General features: G+C 38.8%; 1 protein-coding gene across 8 annotated transcripts in view; it reads right to left on the bottom strand.

Annotated features, from left to right (window-relative positions):
• Positions 1-16,903, bottom strand: part of STIM1 (stromal interaction molecule 1) — a 177,276-nt gene that overhangs the window by 57,246 nt on the left and 103,127 nt on the right. The gene's annotated exons all lie outside the window — the stretch shown is intronic.

The following is a 16,903-nucleotide window of genomic DNA, read 5'->3' as shown; positions in this document are numbered from 1 at the left end:
TCTTTTTTATGTTTCACTTGAAAAAAATAAATATGAGTAGGAAATTTCTTCATTTTTTAATTATGGAAAGATAATAAATGATTGTTAACTGGAATTCAATAATCCAGAAGAGGAAAGAAGGGAGAATGAATTAACAATGTTTGAACACTTAATTATACACTAAACAATATTCGAAGAACTTCTACAGTATTTTCTCATCTAATCCTCACAACTAATGAATTACCATATCTGTTTTACAAATAAGAATAGTAATATTCTCAAACACAATGCAATTGGCTCCAAATCACATTAAGTTTCTTTAGACAAGTTAAATTATTTGCTGTGATGGCTTTAAAATATGTTCACAATTCTTTGACAATCTTCCCACAAAAGGTGAAAACCCTTTTCCTTGAATATGGGCTGACATTAGAGATTCATCTTCTAACAGCATGATGTCAAGTGACTTCCAAGGCTAAGTTAGAAAAGGCAATATGGAGTCTACCTGGCTCTCCCCCTTTTGGGATACCTGTCTTGGGAGTCCTGAGCCAACACGTAAGAAGCCTGGCTTTACTGAAGCCCCATGCTGGAGAGATTCTGCAGAAGGACTAGTATGTAGAGATAGAAAAGATGTCTGAGCAGCCCCAACTGTGAAACTTCCAGCTCAAGAGTCAGACATGTGAGTGGCTGAGGCTTCAGGTGATTCCAGCCCCCTCCCTCCCCCCCCCTTTTTTTTTTTGTTGTTGTTAATCCTTACCCAAGGATTTTTCTTTTCTTTTTTTTTTTCTTGATTTTTACAGAAGAGTGGAAGGAGGTGGGAGAAAGAGAGAAAAAAAGGGAGAGAGGGAAGGAGGGAGGGAGAGAGGGAGAGAGGGAGGGAGAAAGGTGAGAAACACATCGATTGGTTGCCTCCCACAAGCACCCAGACTGGGGCTGGGGATTGAACCTGCAAGAACCTGCAACCCAAATATGTGCCCTTAACAGGAAATCAAACCTATGACCCTTTGGTGCTCAGGCCAACACTCTAACCACTGAGCATGCCAGCCAGGGAAGCCCTCAGCTTTTGAGTTACTTCACCTGATGTCCAAGTAGACAGAGATGAGCTGTCCCTGCTGAGTCATGCCCAGATTGCAAATACATGCCAAAATAAATGTGGCTGTTTTAAGCCACGAAGCTTTGGGGAAGTCTGTTATACAACATTAGATTACTGAAACAGTTGTTCAAGGTTATAGCTGATAAGTAATAGAGTTAGTATTCAACCCAAGATACCGGTTTTATAGTCCAAATTTCCCTCCTGTACTGCATATGCTGTCCTTTAATTATCTGGATTTCTTTTCATAATATACTTTTACAAGAAAGAAGAAAAACAAAAACAAAAACAAAAATCAAAGCTTTTAGAAATTTAACTGGTAATTAATTTCATGACTACTCAATCAGCTTGATCACTACAACCTCATTAGTATATAAAGGATTGAACACTGATCACTGCTTTCCACTGAGCCTCAAACATCAAAGAAATGTGCAATTCTGATCACTACTCTCACAAAAGCTCATTTTAGTAGGATTTTCGGGAAATGTCTTCCTATCCATCTTTCTTTATCCAGGGTTCGAAAAAGGGCCTGATCCAGAGTAATGCCGATAAGTGTTGTTGACTAAATGAACAGATGATTGACAATATGGTCTCAGATTCCCTGGATCCTTAAACAAGCATTTATAGTTTTGCAGAATTGAGACAGCTAGGCTTAATGACCTAGGCAAGAAGTCTGAAGAGCCCTAACTGGTTTGGTTCAGTGGATAGAGCGTCAGCCTGCAGACTGAAAGGTCCCAGGTTTGATTCTGGTCAAGGGCATGCACCTTGGTTGTGGTTACATCACCAGTAGGAGGTGTACAGGAGGCAGCTGATCGATGTTTCTCTCTCATCAATGTTTCTAACTCTTTCTCCCTCTTCCTTCCTCTCTGTAAAAAAACCAATAAAAAATATATATATTAAAAAAATTTTTTTAAAAAGGTATTTGAAGAGTCCACATTGGAGCATTCTCAACCTAATCAGAGTATAGCCTGCTATGCACAAGGAACTAGAATGTAGCACTGTCCAATAAAACCTTCTACAAGGTTGGACATGTTCAATATCTGTCCTGTCTAAACAGTTGCCACTAGGCACATATGACTATTGAGCACTCATAATGTGGCTTGTATAGCTAAATAACTGAAAATTTTAAAACATCAATTTAGATTTAAATGGCTACATGTTAGAGTGCAGCTCTAACATATTCTATCTACTACCTGGCATATGGGTATGGTCAGCTATACCTCAAAGGAGGCTAGCATGATGTTGAGAAAGCAAAAAAGATAAGATAAGATGTTAGATAAGATGGTGAAAGCAATGCTCACATACTACCACACAGATTTAACTGCTCTTTGTGCCCTCTCGCCACGACTAAAGTTCCTCTGACATCAGAGGGTTAGGTTCTCCAGCTCCCCAACACTCATTTAAAACTGTAGAGAAAAGCTACTTTTTAATAAAGATTAAGAAGGTTACATGGTGAAGACCCCAGAGCAAGGAGATTGTTTCAATTTTTAGGAAAATAAACTATTTAATTTTTTTTTTAATTTTTAATTTTTAATTTTTTTTATTTTTATTGATTTTGTACAGAGAGGAAGGGAGAGAAATAGAGAGCCAGAAACATCGATGAGAGAGAGTCATCGATCAGCTGCCTCTTGCACACCCCCCACCAGGGATATGCCCGCAACCAAGGTACATGCCCTTGACCGGAATCAAACCCGGGACCTTTCAGTCCCCAAGCCAACACTCTATCCATTGAGCTAAACCGGATTCAGCTGGAAAATAAACTATTTAAAGTATTTATTATTATTTTTTTAATAGTCAGCTTTCAGGCCTTTTGACATTCCATTTATCATGTGCTATAAGTTGACATTCCATCTATTATGTGCTAACATTTTTCCCAAATTGTCACCCAGTTATTACAACCTCATTTGTTAAATTATTTGTCTTTCATTCCTTTCTGAAAAATATCTACAATAACAAAACCATAATACTTTTTTTTTCTTGCTTTAAATAAATTATTGTCTCTTTTACCCAAATAGGATTTTAGTGTTACTGGTCCAAAGTTTGTGTGCCCAAATATATACTTTAAAAGGCCAAAACACAAAATGTCAGTTTGGAGTAAGAAAAGGTTATTTTTTCCCCTTAAATTCATCTTAAGAAAGTAGAGTTCAGGCTTTTTTTTTTTTTTTTTTTTTTCATCAACAGAAGGGAAAATGGGAGGGTCTGTTTTTCCTTCCTTTGGGATGAAGCCGAGGCTGCGATCGAGGGAGGGATCCAGGCAGCCTCCACTGCTGGGAAGGCCTAATCTTGTACAAATGTTGTTATCGGGCCTCTATTAATGATAAATTAAGCCCTTACATATAGTAGGGTATATTTCTAGGTTCTCCATTCTTTTGTACTAACCCATATTTCTATTTTTGTGCTAACATTTGACTATTATATTATACGTTTTATTTTACTTTATACTTAAAGTTTTTTTCCAATATCTGGGCCCCATCATCCCTTGGTTCTTCTATTTCAATTTTGTTAATTTTATTGAGATTCTAATTGTTCTCACTGGGGACCTAAAGCTCACTAGGCCTTAAACACAGACATTGAGACATCTCAAGGAAGACACAGTCACAGGCAGTCTGAGACAGCCAGTCTGGGGACATAAATGTATTCATTTATTCAACAAATATAAGATTTCTATGTGCCAGGCATAGTTCCAGGCATTAGAAATGCACTAAGTAGTAAATAGCACATGCAAATCTTTGTCTTCATTGAACTAACATAACACTAAAGTGCTCACTTTCTCTGACTCCAGCTTGTTCAAACCTGCTGTTGTTCCCATGACCCTTAGGTTACTAGCTCCTGCTTTACACATACTAATCATGAGAGGAATTCTGCTTGGGGCTTGAGTTTTACAAAAACAGACCATCCCATTTTCCCTTCTGTTGACATCAAAGAAGCCTGAACTCTGTACTTTCTTAAGATGAATTTAAGAAAAAAATTTTAAAAAGAACAAAAAACAAAACAAAACAAAAAGATGGATTTGAGCGTTAGGACTCCTATCTGCTCAATGGCACATTCTCAAACAAACCTTTTCTTATTCCAAACTGACATTTTGTGTTTTGGCCTTTTAAAGTATTTGGGCACACAAACTTTGGACCAGTAACACTAAAATCCTATTTGGATAAAAGAGACAATAATTTATTTAAATCAAGAAAAAAAAAAGCATAAAGAATGCTAAGAGTAGTGGTATTAAGGATTTGTTATTTTAATCAGAGGAGTCAAACAACGTCTCATTAAGAAAGTGGCTTTTAAGTAAATATCTGAAGGAGATGTTGGAGAAAAGCAGGCAGAATAACTGGAAGAAGAGTATCCTGAGAATAGGGATGGCAAATACAAAGGCCCTGAGGCAAGGAGAAACTTAGTATGTTCAATGAATAGCCAGGAGACCAGGGTAGCTGAAGAGAAGTGAGAATAGGTTCTGACTATGGATAGAAAGTCAGGGAACCCCATTATAACTGGGGTTCAGATATAAAGGCCCCTGGAGGCCATTATAAGGACTTTAAAAAAATTTTTTTTAATATATTTTATTGATTTTCCACAGAGAGGAAGGGAGAGGGATAGAGAGCTAGAAATGTCAATGAGAGAGAAACATCGATCACTTGCCTCCTGCACACCCCCTACCGAGGATGTGCCCGCAACCAATGTACATGCCCTTGACCGGAATCAAACCTGGGACCTTTCAGTCCACAGACCAACGCTCTATCCACTGAGCCAAACAGGTTTCGGCTATAAGGACTTTTGACTTTTACTCTGAGATGGAAGCTGTTGGAAGAATTTGAATCATGGTACAATATGATCACATTTACATTTTTAAAAGGATTTCTCTGAACGTTTGTGTTGAAAAGCAGATGATAGGAAGGCAAAAAGCAGATGCAGGTAAACCATTCAGGTGGCTATTGCAATAATCTAAGTAGGAGCTAGTGATGGCTTGAAACAAGGCAGTAGTGTGAAGGTAATGAGAATTTATCAGGTTTGGGATATATTTTAAAGAGATAAATCTATAATCCTCAAAATTTTTTAGTTTTGATTCATCAGGTCCTTTAATTCAGAGAGGAAGGGAGAGGAAGAGAGAGATAGAAACATCAATGATGAGAGAGAACCTTTTTGGTCTTCTTAAGCTCTAACCCAGCGTCTCATAATCGAAGACCAGAGAAACATACATCAGATGCAGGCCTTAGGAGCAGAAATGCCAAAATCTCCAAGGAATAATATTTTTTTGCCATTACCAGCTAAGTCCAGGAAACATCTGAGATATACCAGCTGCTTATAGAGAACAAGCAAGAGACAGACTGCTGTTTATAGCCAAGTCTGAACACTGAGGTATATGGAGAGCAGAGAGGTTCCTGGGAAGAGAGTGCAAGGATGATCTGCACAGGGGTCTGCATACAAGTTCTCTTGATGCCACAAAGCATGCAAAGGAATATGGGATCAAAAAAACAAGGCCAACAAGAAATAGTGCCAAATGTGGAATGTGGGCCCACGGAAGCTCTACCTGGAGGGTGTGATGCTGAGTAGAACCTCTTTAGAGAACAAAGAAGTAAAGCTGCAATAATCAAGATTTACAAATAGAAAAGAGCCTTAACCAGCTTATCTTAGTGGATAGAGTGTCTGCCTGCAGACCAAAGGGTCCCAGGTTCGATTCCAGTCAAGGGCCCGTACTTGGTTACAGGCTCCTTCCCAGCCTGGGCCCTGGTTGGAGTTTATGCAAAAAGCAACCAACCAATGTGTTTCTCTCACATAGGATGTTTCTGTCTTCCCCTTCCTCTTCCACTCTCCCTAAAAATCAATGACAAAATATCCTTATGTAAGGATTTAAAAAAAGAGGAAGAATAAAAAAAGCAGCTGAGGCCGATTTGGCTCAATGGATAGAGCGTCGGCTTGGAGACTGAAAGGTCCCGGGTTCGATTCCGGTCAAGGGCATGTACCTTGGTTGCGGGCACATCCCCAGTAGGGGGTGTGCAAGAGGCAGCTGATGGATGACTCTCTCTCATCGATGTTTCTAACTCTCTCTCTCTCTCCCTTCCTCTCTGTACAAAATCAATAAAATATATATATATATATTTTTTTTTTTAAAAAGAAATGTTTTTGTTTTTTTTTTTTTAAAAAAGCAATGTACTATAGAGTTCAGAACCTATAGAAACAGATTATTTATTTACTTCTTGTGTGACTTTTGGGGAAGCTACTTAGCCTCTCTCAGCCTATTCCTCTCAAAATGAAGGCTAACTATCCCTCTCATTTGTGTGTGAGAAGGATTAAATGGAACCTATTTACAGAAGTCATAAACTGCCATTGGAAGTATCTTTTAATGGCCTGCAGAGCATTTTATAAATTGAACCTCTTTAAAAATAAAAAACCTTTAACAACAACAAATTTTTTTTTTTTTAAAGTCCAGCTTTCCAGGATAGCTAAGAAAAAAAATTCAAAAGATCTAGTAACAAATCTGTTAGATGTTAGCATAAAAAGCATATTTTATGAAAAGTATATTTTTTCAAAAGAATTTGTAGAGAATGGTGACATTGTTGTACATTTTGTACGTGTTTAGTGTCTGGCCAAATACATTACAGCTGCAATCTCATCTTTAATCTATTTTAATGTGGTGTTTTGGTTGAAGTAGTTGAATAAATATGACCTCTCACAGATAAAGTTGGGAAAGAGAGGAGTGTTTTAATAGTAATTTCAGATAATTGTAGATATTTGTCTTGATACTACACCAAAATTTAACAAATTGTATTTTTTGAAAGATTAGCTGCCCTATGGAGTCTGAAACTACAGCAATAACTTTTTATCCAATACATTAAAATCCATTGTCTACCTTGCACTTAAAAAAAAATCTAGGAGCACTGAGCTCCACTAACAACTTTAGAATTTATTTTATTTTATAAATCTTTATTGTTCAGATTATTACAGTTGTTCCTCTCCCCCCCCCCCCCACCTTCCCTTCACCTGGTTCCCATCCCACTCTCTTCCTTTACCTCCCCCTCATTTTCCTCATCCATAGGTGTACGATTTTTGTCCAGTCTCTTCCTGCACCCCCCACACCCTTTTCCCTCCTGAGAGTTGTCAGTCCTCTCCCATTCTATGCCCCCTATTATATTCACCAGTTTAATCTGTTCATAAGATTTTTAATTCACTTGATTTTTAGATACACTTGTGGATAGATAAATATTTGTTGTTCATATTTTATATCTTTACCTTTTTCTTCTTCTTTCTCTTATTAGAGAATACCTTTCAACATTTCATATAATACTGTTTTGATGTTGATGAACTCCTTTAGCTTTTTCTTATCTGTGAAGCTCTTTAGCTGACCTTCAATTCTGAATGTCAGCTTAGCTGGGTAGAGTACTCTTGGTTGTAGGTTCTTGCTATATATCACTTTGACTATTTCTTGCCACTCCTGTCTGGCCTGCATATTTTCTGTGGAGAAATCAGCTGACAATGGTATGGGTGCTCCCTTGTAGGTAATTAACTGTTTTTCTCTTGCTGCTTTTAATATTCTCTCTTTGTCTTTTGCTCTTGGAATTTTAATTATGATGTGTCTTGGTGTGGTCTTCTTTGGATTCCTTTTGTTTGGGGTCCCGTGCACTTCCTGGACTTGTAAATCTATTTTTTTCATCAAGTGGGAGAAGTTTTCAGTCATTATTTATTCAAGTAGGTTTTCAGTATCTTGCTCTCTCTCTTCTTCTGGCACCCCCATAATTCCGATGTTGGTATGCTTGAAGTTGTCCCAGAGGCTCCTTACACTATCTTCAAATTTTTGGATTCTTTTTTCTTTTAGCTTTTCCAGTTGAGTGATTTTTGCTTCTTTGTATTTTAAATCTTTGACTTGATTCTCGCGTTCCTTTAGTTTGCTGTTGGGTGTCTGGATAATATTTTTTATTTCAGTCAGTGTATGTTTAATTTCTAGTTGGTCCTTCTCCATATCCTCAAGGGTCTTGCTAAATTTATCTGTCTTTTATAGGAAATTTTTGAAAAACCTTATAACCGTGGTTTTGAACTCTATCTCCAGTCATTTGTTTTCCTCCATTTCTTTCATTTGTGATCTGTTTCTTTGTTTCTGCATTTTTGCTGCTTCCCTGAGTTAGTAGGGTAGCTTTGTGTGTTTGGTGTCCCATATGGGCCAGTGGCTCAGCCTCCCCAGTTACCTGAGGTGGGCACTCTTGGTGCATCCCTTTGTGGACTGTGTGTACAGCCTTGTTGTAGTTAAGTCTTGATTGTTGTTGGTATCAGTGGGAGGAGTTGACCTCCAGGCCAATTTACAGTGTCTATGCCTGGAAACAGCCTTATTCGACTAGACTTGCAAAATTGCAAAAGCCTCTGTGCTCAGCTTGGATAGGGCGGAATTTCAGGGTGGAATCTACAGCCTTGGCTTCCTATCAACCCCGCCCTATCACTGTAAGCACCTCTGAGAGAAAGGCGCCCTCGAGTTTTGCCTGTTGACAGTCAGTCTAGTCTCTCCCCCAATGAATCTGGATTCCCAGATTCTCGCCCAGAACTGGGGTTCAGTGCAGCTGAATACAAAGGGCTGAAATAAATGGTCATTAACAAAAAATAATAGAACATTTTAATAAAAATTAATATTTTTTCTTGAGCATTAACTTACCTAACACTGAATAACTACACAAATTAATGAGCACATTGTAAATAAATAAACCTATTTTTCTTGTTCTCCAAAAGCAAAATATTTCCTGTTGCATACTGCAAACAAGTCAGTACAAAATAACATGGCAATCGGCTGCTAAAATATTCTCTGCTAATATTAGTGGAGAGAAATGGTGCGCCTGCATTTAAGAGAAATGAATGCAACACGATTATAGTAATCAGTCATTAGGGAACATTGTAGTTCATTATTGAGAATTATGTATAACAGGATATTGTAAAAATTAAGTTACAAAATTTTTATTAAAAGATCCTTATATACCGTTATATTGGCTGGGCTGCAAACCATGGGCCGTGAGTTTGACATGCTTGCTATACATCTTCTGATAGAAGGTTCCAGTTTCTCAGCCATAAACATAGTATACAGAACATTGTGCTGGACTAGAACTCCAATGTTCAATATACTTGAGGTAGGCATTACCACCGTAATACTCTAAACACTGTTCTACATCCAGCTCATAGCTAAAGTCTGATTAAGACAAAGTTTAAAGGCAACAGAAAACAAACAAAAACAAAACAAAACCAAAGAGGCAACATTTGGCTCACGAGGATTTACTATTTCAGATTCAGAACAAGCAGCTCTTCTCTCAGGAAGTTCTAAGGAGGCTCCCTAAAAGTCTTGGCTTACCATTGGGAATGCAGCATTGGCTAGAACTTCAACTTAATAGCTCTCTGAAGAGCCAAGGGAACAGCTGTCTCTAAGTATATTTAGCTCTGTGAGTTCATAAAAATGATTTTCCTCTTGATGCCACAAAGCATGCAACCCATCCCAAGTGTTAAGTAGTAGTGAAATGTGAGTGAGAGCAGAGAAGAAGGGAGACATATCACTATCGTCCCCACAAAATGGGGCCAACCAGCTCTGTCAGTGAACAGAATTCACTAATATAAAGCCAGAAGAGGAGTAACATAACTTTGGGTGCAGGGATCTGGGCAGGTCTCTTGAGTTCTTAGAACCATTTAATCCTTCCTACCCTTTCCCACCTTGTTCCCCACTTGCCCACCTTCCATGTCTCCCACCCCAAACCTCAGCACCTCCACTCCCACTTCCCCCCATACAATATTTAGAACCCATAAGACACATGTCCCAGACCTGAGAAGCTTCCTGACTTGTATTTACTCTTGTACATCTAGCAAGAACCCATATTTTAGCTACAACAGCACTGAATGACATATATAGATAGTGCCAGGACATGGATGTCTTAAGAGGTGAATCTGTCTCCAGTGAGATAAGCTACCACTTAAGGGCAGGGAAAGAGTCATTTCTCACTCAACTTGGTACATCTGGTCTCACTTCTGCCAGTTATTCACCAGAATTACCTTTGTAAAGTACAAATCTAACTATACCAAAGCAACTACTTAAAATCTCATCGTTCCTCATTAGCTACATGATAATGCCTTAGCTTCCTTGCCTGGCATTTAAGGCCTTTTATAATCTGGGCCATAAACTAACTTCCTGGTCACTATCCCTCCCTACCTGACACCTACACTCCAGACCAAGGGTCAGGAAACTATGGCTATGGGTCAAATGCAGCTCACTACTTATTTTTGTAAATAAAGTTTTTCTGGGTATTTTTGTTGTTGTTAATCCTCACCTGAGGATAGTTTTTGACTGCTTTCAGAGAGAAAGGGAGAAAGGGACGGAAGGAAGAAAGAGAAACACACATCAACTGGTTGCCTCCTGCACGTGGTCCAACCAGGGAAAAGACCCAAACCCCAGATACTTACCTTTGATTGGAAATCAAACCCACAACCCTTTGGTGGGTGGGCTGACACTCTAACTACTAAGGCACACTTGCCAGAGCTGAAGATAAAGTTTTATTAGAAAATAACAACACTTACTCATTTATATATAGTTTATAGCTTCTTTTGTGTTAGAAAGGCAAAGCTGATTGTTGTTACAGAGATTGCATGATCAGCAAAGCCTAGACTATTGATTGATAGTCTGGCTCTTTATAAAAAATTTTTGCCAATATGTGCTCTAGACACATCAAGCCACTTCAGGCTCCTTGAAAAAACCATGCTTATTTATACATCTACTAGTAGCTCTGCACACGAATCCGTGTGCCAGTAGCTTGCCGCCACCCTCCTGTAGCTCCCTCTGCGGGCCCCCGCCATAGCTTGCTGCCCTGACCCCTCCTGTGGCTGCCCACTTGTAGCTTGCTGTCCCACCTTCCTCTGATCCATGATCCAGCATAACGACCATTTGCATATTACATCTTTATTATATAGGATACCTTTACACAAGGCATTCCATTTAAAATGTTTTTCCCTCTTTTTATTTACTAAGGAAAAAGTCACTGCCTCTGTGAAGTTTTCCAGACCTCTCCCAAGCAAGTGAACTGTGCTATCCTATTTTTCTCTTATGTCTCAGGGAACACATTTATAACAATACTTATCCCATCATAATATAACTTCTATTTAATTATACCCCTCTTACTTTCCTAAGCAACTCAAATATAGAAAGTATTTTATTTATCATTTATCTCTTTATCCAGCATCTTGCATATTCTTTGGGACACCCAAATGAATAATTGATTTAGCTCCATAAACTCACCTCACCTCCAAGCATAGGGCCTGGCACAGAGCAGGATATGTGGTTATTAAATAACTAAATGAATGTCTCTCACTTGAGTTTCCCCTACAACAGCCAGCAGTGCTTAGCTTACAACTACTAGTCAATGCACATTCTGTTACTACATAGAAGGAAGAAAAAGATTACCAAATATTTGGCCGGTCTAAAACAAAGATAGTCAGCTAGGGCCCAGAAGGTTACACTGGCTTGGATTCTGTTAACATAATGGTTCAGAGTTTGATTCAAGAACCAAGCTGCCTGAGTTTGAATCCTGGTTCCACCAGTTATTTTCAGTGTATCATGTACTCATTTGTAAAATGGAGATAATAGTACGTAATATAAAACTTTATAATACCGTCATTTGAGGGTATTATAAATGAGTTAATTTACAAAAAGAACTTAGAATAGTGGGTGGACTGACACTTGAACCACTGAGTCACGCCTGCCAGAGCTGTAAATACATTTTACAGCTTTGGAGGCACAAAATAAGTTTTCCTAATTATTAATAGTTTTAATATACTATAAAAGAAATATAAAAATACAACAAATGTGCCCAGCCTCTCAGTTGTTCCCCATCCTACCATCACTATGCATGGCTTTCTAAGACCCTGGGAAACACAAACCCAGCCAAGCACTCAACAGCAGAAAAACCTCCTAGATTCCATTTCCAAAATGGAGCACGAACTTCAAAATACATGGTTAAAAAGTTGAGGGCTCACCATGTGTTCCTTATGAATGCCACTCACTTTTGGGAAGTGAGAGGATAGGCTTACAAAGAATATAAAAGAAAAAAATTAATGCCCCACTTTAAGAATCTACTAGCTCCTAATCTCCAAAATATCAATATATAGGGAACTCATTCAACTAAACAAAACGAAGATAAACAATCCAATTAAAAAGTGGGCAAAGGACTTATATAGACTCTTCTCCAAAGTGGAAATAGAGAAAGATAAGAGACATATGAAAAAATGCTCAAAGTCACTAATCATCTGAGAGATGAAAATCAAAACAACAATGAGATATCACCTTACAGCTGTCAGAATGGCTATGATCAACAAATCAAACGACAAGTGTTGGCAAGATTGTAAAGAAAAAGGGACCCCTAGTGCAGTGCTGGTGGGAATGTAGACTGGCATAGTTACTGTGGAAAACAGTATGGAGTTTCCTCGAGAAATTAAAAATGAAACTTCCATTGACCCAGTCATCCCACATCTAGGAATTATCCTAAGAAGCCTGAAACACTCATCAAAAAGAATATATGTACCCTAATGGATAAAAAAACACAACTATGGTACATTTACACAATGGAATACTACACAGCAATAAAAAAGAAAGAACTCTTGCCAAAACTGGTTTGGCTCGGTGGATAGAGTGTCGGCCTATGGACTCAAGGATCCCAGGTTCGATTCCGGTCAAGGGCATGTATCTTGGTTGCGGGCACATCCCCAGTGGGGGGTGTGCAGGAGGCAGCTGATCGATGTTTCTCTCTCACTGATGTTTCTGGCTCTCTATCTCTCTCCCTTCCTCTCTGTAAAAAATCAATAAAATATATTTTAAAAAAAAGAAAGAACTCTTACCATTTGCAACAGCATGGATGGGTCTGGAGAGTATTATGCTAAGAGAAATAAGACAGTCAGAGAAAGATAAGTATCACATAATCTCACTCATATATGGAATCTAATCAACCAAATAAACTGATGATCAAAAATAGACCAGAGGCATATAAGTATGAACAGACTGTTGAACTTCAGAGGGAAGGCAGGGAATGGTGGGTGGGAAGAGATCAACCAAGGAACTTGTATGTGTATATGCATAACCCATGGACATAGAAAATGGGGTGGTGAGGGTCTCCAGTGGGTGGTGGACTAGAAGAGGTTTATGGGGGGAAAGGAGGACCTATCTAATACTTTCAATAAGATTAAAAAAAAAAAAGAAGAAGAACCTCCTAGCTCCTAATCAACTCTAAGAGGAAGAATTTAAGCAATACTCCCCTGCCCCCACCCCGCCTCAAAAATAGTCCTCAAGAACAAAATCTCCAATTAGAGTATCATAGCACTACAAAGAAGGCAGAAGAGAGTAGTAAAGACATCCAGAGTTCTAGAAGCTATTATTAAGAAGAATTTATTCATTCATTTGCACAACAAGCATTTATAGAGCAGTTAATTTGTGGCATGTCCTGTGCTGGGATCCAAGGACACAGAGATCAATCAGACATATTGAGAGCACATAGGTAAGACAGAGCACCCATACTGCCCACCCCCTCAGAGTGTTTTACTCTCCACTCATCATGAAGCTTGCTTACAGCCCACAGACATCAGAAAGCTTATGAAGTGACATATAGGAAAAAGAATGTCACAGATACAGACTCAAATCCCATCTCTGCCACATACTCACTATATCCCCTTGAGCCCACAGTTACAAAGTGGAGAAAATGAAATCATTTAAATCCTTCACAGTGCCTATATGTAAAAGGTGCTTCATGTTTGACTATTTTGAACCCAGGTCCCTGCGCAAGAGGGCTCATACTGTGGAAAATGTTGTATCCTGAAAGAACCAGCATTCAGCCTTTGAGTCCCAGCAGCTTCTAAACTTAGCTCCTCCTCCTCCAGATTCCAAGTGGGTAGATGAAAGGAGGCACGGTTCTCACCCAGTGAAAGCCACACTGCTGGAGTGCATGCCTACCTGATCTACACTGGGAGGGTCTGTTGCTGCTGGGCACTGAGAGGAAAAGAGGAGAAGCTGCATAATACCTGCTATTGAAATGTACACTGCATTATAGTTTACAAAGGATTCTTTACACTCATTATCTTATTTGAGCCTCATATTAGCCATTGAAGGTATATTACCAATTCCCTATCTTATACATGAAGAAATTATTCTCTAGACCAGTGGTCAGCAAACTGCGGCTCGCAAGCCACATGCGGCTCTTTGGCCCCTTGAGTGTGGCTCTTCCACAAAATACCACAGCCTGGATGAGTCTATTTTGAAGAAGTGGTGTTAGAAAAAGTTTAAGTTTAAAAAAATTGGCTTTCAAAAGAAATTTCAATCGTTGTACTGTTGATATTTGGCTCTGTTGACTAATGAGTTTAGTCACTACTCTAGACCAAGCATGTCAAAGTTGTGGTCCACAACAAATATTTTTGCAGCCCAGCCAATGTAATGGTATGTAAGAAACGTTTTAATAAAAATTTTGTAACTTAATTTTTACAATACCGTTATACATAATTATTAATAGCGAACTACAATGTTCCCTAATGACTGATAACTATAATCGTGTTGCATTCATTTCCCTTATTTTTTTATGAGAGTTTTTTGCTTTTTAAAAAAATATATTTTATTGATTTTGTACAGAGAGGAAGGGAGAGAGATAGAGAGCCAGAAACATCGATGAGAGAGAGTCAACGATCAGCTGCCTCTTGCACATCCCCTACTGGGGATATGCCCTTGACCGGAATCGAACCTAGGTCCCTTCAGTCCCCAAGCCAATGCTCTATCCATTGAGCCAAACCGGTTTTGGCCCATTCATTTCCCTTAAATGCAGGTGCACCGTTTCTCTCTACTAATATTAGCAGAGAATATTTTAGCAGCCGATTAGCAGGTTATTAGTCTTATATTGACTTGCTTGGTGTGTGGAACAGGAAATATTTTGCTTTTGGAGAAAAAGAAAAATAGGTTTATTTACATTATGCTTATTAATTTGTGTAGTTATTCAGTGTCTGGTAAGTTAGTGTTCAAGAAAAAATATTAATTTTTATTAAAATGTTTTATTATTTTACGTTAATGACCCATTTATTTCAGCCCTTTGTATTTAGCATGTCTCTATTGAAATAAATATGTTTCTATGAAAATTGAAGCTTGCTTTTTTTTTTTTTTTTTTTTTGTGGCCCACATAAACTTAAACCTTGTTTATTTGGCCCATGTTAGCCTTTGAGCTTGACATGCTTGCTCTAGAGTCTAGACTCTTCCCTACATGTTTCCCAAACTTATATTTTTGCCTACCGCCTTTACTCATAAATTTCCTTTTTCCTGAAATGCTCCTCCTTCTTTCTTAATCATTAACCCTGTTCATCATTAAAAACCAAGTCCCAGTTTCACTTGCTCTGCAAAGCCTCCTCCTGATATACCTTCATCAGAATTAGAGCCATCTTTACTTACAATTCTACTAGCTCATTACTCTTGGGATGAAATCCAAGTTTCTCAATAAAATCTGGCTAATGCCTGCCTTTCCAACCTCTCCCTCCCTGCCCCCTATTACATTTTATGTTCAAGTTAAAAGAACTAATGGCTCACAGATCCCTAAGGACATCACACTCCTCCCTTCACCTAGTATACCCTTTTTACCACTGTCCCAGGTTGACTCCTATTCACTTTCCAAAATTCATCTCAGACATCACTTCTGGGTAGCCTTTTTTGGCATCATAGGACAGTGAAATGCCCTTTTCTGCATTTCCAGGGCACGCAGTGCTAATCTCTTGTCGCAACACCTTTTTTGGATTGAACATGAATGTGTTTTTGCTTCACTAATATGTGTCTTCCTTGTTAGTCTTTGCATATCCAGTACCCAGCACAGAGCAGACTTTTAAGTATGTTTGGAGAAAGAAGGGAAAGAGAACAAATAAGGGAAGGGTCATTGATCCTCAAGTGAATCAGATTTTGCATTGGAAACCAATTGTTCCAAATGCGATTAAGTATATTGAATGTGATGTGCATACAGATACAGACACAAGGATTTGCATGAATACACATACAGACAAACAAACATAAACCAGTTAGGTCTGAAGGCAAGCAGGGCCCTCAAGAGTCAGCTGCTGGTTCCTTCTTAGACAGGAATACCTGAAGCAAGGCTTTCTTCTCTCTGCTAGCCTGACCATTTCTGGCTGCTGGATGGATGACCACTGCATTCAGCCTACCACTTTATAGGGCCCAGATCTTGCCTAGACTAACAGCATCTTTGGTTCCTGATTACATTTCTGGCTCTGCTCTTACCTTTAGGTCCTGCATACTGTACCGTAGCCTAACCTTTTGCTCCTAACCTCCTTAGTCTTCAACTTGGCTTCTGGGCTTCTCTCAGTTCCTATTCCCTTGGCTCAGTGTTCCTCCCCTCCTCCACTTCTTGTCATACACAGACACGTCTAAATACAAAAAGACACATAAAATACAGAAAGACACAAAATAATGTATACACACATACAAAGAAACAAAGATGAAGGCACAGAGAGACGTATACCCATATGTAGGCACTCACAAAGATAAATGGTACAGGCATCAATAGGATTGCCATCCAGAATAGGCAAAGCAGACTCACCAACAAAATGGAAAGGAAAACAACAGCCTGCATAGTAAGAAAGAATATCCCTGTCTGTCAAAGCAAACCACTCTCTGGGTTTTCCTAGAAACATGAGAGATACCATCTGGGGGAGCTGCTGCTTCCTCCTGTATCTGGCTAAGTCACTGGGACAGATTGCAAACTATGCCTATACTCCCTCTGATGTGCATGTAGTTCAGCTTGTTTAGCAACTGGTATACTTCCTTGAGTGCTGGTTTACAATGTGCCTTCTGCTACACCAGCACAAGTTAGA

This window comes from Pipistrellus hanaki, assembly GCF_964339955.1.
Source record: "Pipistrellus hanaki genome assembly, chromosome: 9".
Lineage (NCBI taxonomy): Eukaryota > Metazoa > Chordata > Mammalia > Chiroptera > Vespertilionidae > Pipistrellus > Pipistrellus hanaki.
The sequence above is the reverse complement of the archived record's forward strand: the minus strand, read 5'-3'. Positions and strand labels throughout refer to the sequence as shown.